This window comes from Rana temporaria, chromosome 1 (genome assembly GCF_905171775.1).
Source record: "Rana temporaria chromosome 1, aRanTem1.1, whole genome shotgun sequence".
NCBI lineage: Eukaryota > Metazoa > Chordata > Amphibia > Anura > Ranidae > Rana > Rana temporaria.
This window is the reverse complement of record NC_053489.1, coordinates 185,570,992-185,577,963: the sequence shown is the minus strand read 5'-3', so window position 1 is coordinate 185,577,963 and position 6,972 is coordinate 185,570,992. Positions and strand designations below refer to the sequence as shown.

Sequence of the window (6,972 nt, the reverse complement as noted above, 5' to 3'; positions counted from 1 at the left end):
AGAAAGATCTTTTCTTATTGTTTATAGCTTTATTAACTTTGGCCATGAGCCACATAGGTTTTATTTTTAACCATTCTTTTTGAAGAATTCCTATTTATGTTCTGTGTTTATCGAAGCCAATATTCCCTCCCAGTCTAAGTCCTGGAGAGCAGCCCTCATCCTTGGAAAATTTGCTCTCAATGGCGCATACACGCGATCGGAAATTCCGACAAGAAAAAGGTGGATTTTTTTCAGACGGAATTTTGGCTCAAACTTGTGTTGCATACACACGGCCACACAAAATTCCGACCATCAAGAATAAGGTGACGTACAACACTACAAGCATGCGTGCTTTTTTGAGCATCGAAATTGCATACAGACGATCGGAATTTCCGACAAGAATTTTTCCCGTCGGAAAAATTGAGAACCATATCTCAAATTTTTGCTGTCGGAAATTCCGACAGAAAAAGTCTGCACACGGTCATAATTTCCGTCTAAAAGCTTACATCAAACTTTTCTTTGGAGAAAGAGGGATAGGATCTGACTGGTCTAGACTAAAAAATAGTATTTTTAACAAAAGCACCTCATCCCAAAATTATATATGGGAAAGTAGAACAGTGGCGGGACTATAACGGTGCATGCAGAAACCAGTAAAGAAGGATAGAACCAATACTATAAATTTTTAATGATTTATTAAAAAACACAGAGTAGCGTCAGGTTGTAAAGCATATCATAGACTATACAAAAGCCTACTACACAAATCAACAACCTGATCACGAGTACAAAGTTAAAAAGTTCCCATAACAGACATTCGTACTGTAACAGAGATCGCAACCTGGTTGGTAAACCCTATATATTTCGCCCGGTTGGGCTTCTTCAGGGGTGGTTGAGATCAGAGTTTAGGATTCTGATAATGACATACAGAAAAAGAAAATTAGTGATTTATACATAAATACATTAAATATACATAAACAATAAATAAAGTCGCTCTGCCAGTGTATATCACATAATGCCCACCTGCTGGTCCGTAGTGGGAGTAAAAAGACAACAGGGTGCGTATATACCCTGGTTCCATCACATGCCTGAAAGGTCAGGCCGGATGAGCACAAGTTGACAGCCACAAGGATAACCTAGGCAGGAAAAGGTGAGAGGCCGCTGCAGATGGAATTCACACAATCCCCAACCATCGGAGGGGCAAGGGGGGGCACCCAGAGACAGGGTGACCAACTGTGGAGAAGAGTAGCAATATCAGTATCTATTATAATAAGAATGTTTAATAAAAATATTTATAGAAAGTAATAAGAAAAAGTGTACACTCACAGTGCTTAAATGAACAGGTATAGCATCTGTGGAGGCATACGCCTAGCTTGAGACTGAAGGCTTGTCAAATCTGTAACAAGCTAAGCCAAATATTATGTCAACAAAATATGCAAAAAAATATATAATTGGGAATCAAACAGAAAAAAAGGGGAAAAGAGAGAACAAAGAAAGAGAGAAAAAATGGAGACAAGAAAAAAAGAAGTAAACAAATAGTTTACTTCTGTATTATGAATATCAATATAATGATTATAGTGATGTGATCTTCAGCAAAAAGCTATTCCATAATAGGATAAAAAGATCCGCTCATAAAGAAAAAGTTTGTTAGAAAATAAGCCAAAAAAAAAAAAAAAAAAGGGGTTGGTAAGAAGACAGTTAGTGAGGGACATAAATAATTGTTTAAGCAAGGAAATAGGTTTGTATAAACAGCAGCTATTAGGCATGGTAGAGAGGATACCTGGTCAATCAATCTCAGCAGCACGGGTTATCTCCACAGGAGTGTACAGCACACTGACGCTCCACAACAGGACATAGTCCTGATATACCCCTCAGCCCCTCACACACGTCCGTGCGTCAGAGGGGGCGCAGTCGGGCGTGAGCGGACACAAAGTGTCAGTGCGCAGACGCCCCACACTGATGCTTAACATGAGGCCTACAATCCCCAGCAACCCCTGGGTTAGAAGGCGTGGACGGCCGAGTGATCGGCCAATCACAGCGCGCCGGGGGAGGGGCATCGCCAGAAAGCGGAGCGGCCCATAGGCAAGGAAACAAACCCCATGTCTAAGAGCCGGGAGTGGCCAAAACGCCGATGGATAGGGCGGGGAGCCAGCAATCAGGGGGGAGAAAGAAAACCACTGACAGAAACGGGCTCACAAAGTGAAGCCCTTGGGTGTCCAAATGGAGGGAGACAAAAGGTGAAAAGACAAGCGCAGCAGCATCACAAATCCAACAGTGTAATAAAGGATTATCCAACGGGCAAGGAATAGCAACTTGGTATAGTAAAAGAGTATGTCATGGCCCATAACTTAAAAAGGCAGGGCCATTGAAAAAACCCAGTATGGAAGTAGGCAGGGTGGCAAGTGCATATATAAAGTGGCAGAGCGATTCACAACAAAGTTCATACAAATAAATAGTAATTGTAGATCAGAATAATGATTGAAATCAAACACATCTGGAGCATTTGTATACAAAAATAATATTTCATACATATACATCAATTAGCAAAATGCCAAAATAGCCAAGAAAAGAAAAACAGACAGAGAAAAGGGAAAGGAAAGAGAAGAACGGGGGAAAAGATCAGGGGATAGGGTAGAGCATATAGAGGGAGAGGGTAACAAGAAGGGGAAGAAGAAAGGGAATGGGAAAACAGAGGATGGAGGGAAGGAAAAGGGGGAGGAAGGGGGAGGGGGGGGGGGAAAGGAGGGGGGAAAGGGAATGGAGAACGAAACAGACAGATGATGCAGAGTGACAGGCATCATATATTTCATGCTGGAACAACCCAGACGGTCGCCCGATGAAAGCGTGGCGAGTCAGTCAATAGAGCACAGGGATAATGGGATTGAGACACAAAAAATAGGTAGCCCTTACAGGAAAGATTTAAAGCTGATATATTCATTCAGTCCTGGATAATGGGTGGCGTTTAAAGTTTGTATCCATTTAGTTTCAAGTTGCAGAAGACTGCGATCAATACCCCCACCCCTAACATGTGTAGGCACATGTTCCAGGGCAGTGAATTTCACCATAGTAGGCTCGAAATTGTGCTCATGTCCAACATGCCGGCTGATGGCAGTGGTGGACAATTTTTTTCGGATAGGTGCAATATGGTCCGATATACGTTTGTGGAAAGGTCTTTTCGTCTTGCCTACGTAGAAGCACCCACATAGGCATTTGGCCAGGTACACCACGCCAACAGTCTGGCACGTGACCCGATGCCGGATGGTGTGGGTACGTCCACCAGGCAGGACGACTGTCGATCCACTTAGGATAAAAGGACACATATGGCATCCTTTACATGAGAAGGTACCGTTGATTATGTGTGGGGAATTTTCTAGGGGATTATGATGACTCTGAACAAGTTTGTCCCGTAGAGATGGTGCTCTGCGGTAAGTGACTTCAGGTCGATCCTTAATAAATTTATTGACAGTATTGTCAGCCAGTAGTAACGGCCAATACCTATCCAAAATTTCCCTAAACTGTGCATGGCAAGCAGAATACTGAGTGAGCAGACGTATTGGTTGCAGGGAGTTAACCTTTCTGGGGGGAAAAATCAGGTCTCTGCGGTCAATACTCGCAGCTCGATTGTAGGCCTTCTTCAGGATATTATGACTGTAACCTCTATCTTTCAAACGAGAATATAGGTTTCTAGCAGCTATTTCATAATCTTTCTTAAGGACACAATTCCTTTTTAATCTAATGTATTGGCTGTAGGGTATGCTTTTTACAAGCGACTGCGGATGGCCACTAGAGGCATGCAGAATAGTGTTACCTGCAGAAGGCTTACGAAAGAGAGAGGAGTAGACAGTTCCATCCGATCCAATGAAAATGGTGAGATCGAGAAAATTAATCGATTTTAGACTGCATTCCATGGTGAACTTAAGATTAAAGGTATTTTTGGCCAGTCTATTCATGAATAACTCAAGTTCCGTTCTGCCACCAGACCACAGTAGCAGAACGTCATCGATGTATCTGTACCACAAAATAACGTGGCACAGATACATCGAGGATTCATCATCAGAAAAGAGCTCCTTCTCCCACCCCCCCAGGTACAGGTTGGCATACGATGGGGCACATTTAGTCCCCATCGCAACCCCCTGCACCTGGAGGAAGTGGGAGAGTCCAAACATGAACACATTTCTGGTGAGAATGAACTTTAATAAACCCAGGATAAACATATTATAAGGTTCTGCCTGATCGCCTCTATCCTTTAGAATTTTACCCACAACTTCAATACCCCTATCGTGGGGGATTGCGTTATTAAGACTTTCAATATCGATAGCAACCAGCCAGGTATTGGGTGGGACTGATATGCCGTCGATAGTTTGCAAAAGGTCAATCGTGTCCTTGATGTACGAGGACAGGGCGGTAACATGCGGGCAAAGGTAATTATCAACCAGAGAACTGGCATTCTCCGTTAACCCCGCACATCCCGATACTATGGGTCTACCTGGTGGGCATTTGAGAGATTTATGAATCTTCGGTAGGGCGTACATTGTAGGAACCCTAGGTTCCTGAGTGTTCAGAAAGTTCCACGTATCCTTGTCAATCAGGCCCTGACGGTAGGCCTGAGTGATAAGGGCGTAGTATTCATTATTGAAGCTTAGAATTACTGACTGAGATATTGGGCGGTACCACTCCTTATTTTCAAGGATCTTGTAACACATACGTTCGTAGTCTTTTACGTTCATGACTACTACGTTGCCCCCTTTGTCTGAGGGTTTGATTATTATGGAGCGATTATCCTGAAGACTTCTGAGAGCTTGTCGTTGGTTCTTTTCCCCCGTTCTTCTCTTTCCTTTCCCTTTTCTCTGTCTGTTTTTCTTTTCTTGGCTATTTTGGCATTTTGCTAATTGATGTATATGTATGAAATATTATTTTTGTATACAAATGCTCCAGATGTGTTTGATTTCAATCATTATTCTGATCTACAATTACTATTTATTTGTATGAACTTTGTTGTGAATCGCTCTGCCACTTTATATATGCACTTGCCACCCTGCCTACTTCCATACTGGGTTTTTTCAATGGCCCTGCCTTTTTAAGTTATGGGCCATGACATACTCTTTTACTATACCAAGTTGCTATTCCTTGCCCGTTGGATAATCCTTTATTACACTGTTGGATTTGTGATGCTGCTGCGCTTGTCTTTTCACCTTTTGTCTCCCTCCATTTGGACACCCAAGTGCTTCACTTTGTGAGCCCGTTTCTGTCAGTGGTTTTCTTTCTCCCCCCTGATTGCTGGCTCCCCGCCCTATCCATCGGCGTTTTGGCCACTCCCGGCTCTTAGACATGGGGTTTGTTTCCTTGCCTATGGGCCGCTCCGCTTTCTGGCGATGCCCCTCCCCCGGCGCGCTGTGATTGGCCGATCACTCGGCCGTCCACGCCTTCTAACCCAGGGGTTGCTGGGGATTGTAGGCCTCATGTTAAGCATCAGTGTGGGGCGTCTGCGCACTGACACTTTGTGTCCGCTCACGCCCGACTGCGCCCCCTCTGACGCACGGACGTGTGGGAGGGGCTGAGGGGTATATCAGGACTATGTCCTGTTGTGGAGCGTCAGTGTGCTGTACACTCCTGTGGAGATAACCCGTGCTGCTGAGATTGATTGACCAGGTATCCTCTCTACCATGCCTAATAGCTGCTGTTTATACAAACCTATTTCCTTGCTTAAACAATTATTTATGTCCCTCACTAACTGTCTTCTTACCAACCCCTTTTTTTTTTTTTTTTTTTGGCTTATTTTCTAACAAACTTTTTCTTTATGAGCGGATCTTTTTATCCTATTATGGAATAGCTTTTTGCTGAAGATCACTATAATCATTATATTGATATTCATAATACAGAAGTAAACTATTTGTTTACTTCTTTTTTTCTTGTCTCCATTTTTTCTCTCTTTCTTTGTTCTCTCTTTTCCCCTTTTTTTCTGTTTGATTCCCAATTATATATTTTTTTGCATATTTTGTTGACATAATATTTGGCTTAGCTTGTTACAGATTTGACAAGCCTTCAGTCTCAAGCTAGGCGTATGCCTCCACAGATGCTATACCTGTTCATTTAAGCACTGTGAGTGTACACTTTTTCTTATTACTTTCTATAAATATTTTTATTAAACATTCTTATTATAATAGATACTGATATTGCTACTCTTCTCCACAGTTGGTCACCCTGTCTCTGGGTGCCCCCCCTTGCCCCTCCGATGGTTGGGGATTGTGTGAATTCCATCTGCAGCGGCCTCTCACCTTTTCCTGCCTAGGTTATCCTTGTGGCTGTCAACTTGTGCTCATCCGGCCTGACCTTTCAGGCATGTGATGGAACCAGGGTATATACGCACCCTGTTGTCTTTTTACTCCCACTACGGACCAGCAGGTGGGCATTATGTGATATACACTGGCAGAGCGACTTTATTTATTGTTTATGTATATTTAATGTATTTATGTATAAATCACTAATTTTCTTTTTCTGTATGTCATTATCAGAATCCTAAACTCTGATCTCAACCACCCCTGAAGAAGCCCAACCGGGCGAAATATATAGGGTTTACCAACCAGGTTGCGATCTCTGTTACAGTACGAATGTCTGTTATGGGAACTTTTTAACTTTGTACTCGTGATCAGGTTGTTGATTTGTGTAGTAGGCTTTTGTATAGTCTATGATATGCTTTACAACCTGACGCTACTCTGTGTTTTTTAATAAATCATTAAAAATTTATAGTATTGGTTCTATCCTTCTTTACTGGTTTCTGCATGCACCGTTATAGTCCCGCCACTGTTCTACTTTCCCATCAAACTTTTCTTGTCGGAAATTTCGACCGTGTGTACGCGGCATTAAAGTGCTTTTATCTTTCCTGTATGTGTTTTTTGCTTACAGCTAACATCAAATGAAATAATGTTATGGTCACTGTTACCCAGATTTTCATTTATATGAACATTAGTAATAATCTCTGCATGGTTTGAAATTACCAGG

The 6,972-nt window shown here is 42.4% G+C and overlaps 2 long non-coding RNA genes across 2 annotated transcripts; one reads left to right on the top strand and one right to left on the bottom strand.

Annotated features, from left to right (window-relative positions):
• Window positions 1-848: 848 nt before the first annotated feature.
• Window positions 849-1,338, bottom strand: LOC120924842. The gene is made up of 3 exons (XR_005746447.1): window positions 1,300-1,338; window positions 997-1,206; window positions 849-886 (listed from the first exon to the last, which is right to left on the bottom strand). It is a non-coding gene; the product is annotated as an uncharacterized LOC120924842 (long non-coding RNA).
• Window positions 1,339-6,033: 4,695 nt separating this feature from the next.
• Window positions 6,034-6,523, top strand: LOC120924841. The gene is made up of 3 exons (XR_005746446.1): window positions 6,034-6,072; window positions 6,166-6,375; window positions 6,486-6,523. It is a non-coding gene; the product is annotated as an uncharacterized LOC120924841 (long non-coding RNA).
• The last annotated feature ends 449 nt before the right edge of the window (window positions 6,524-6,972 follow it).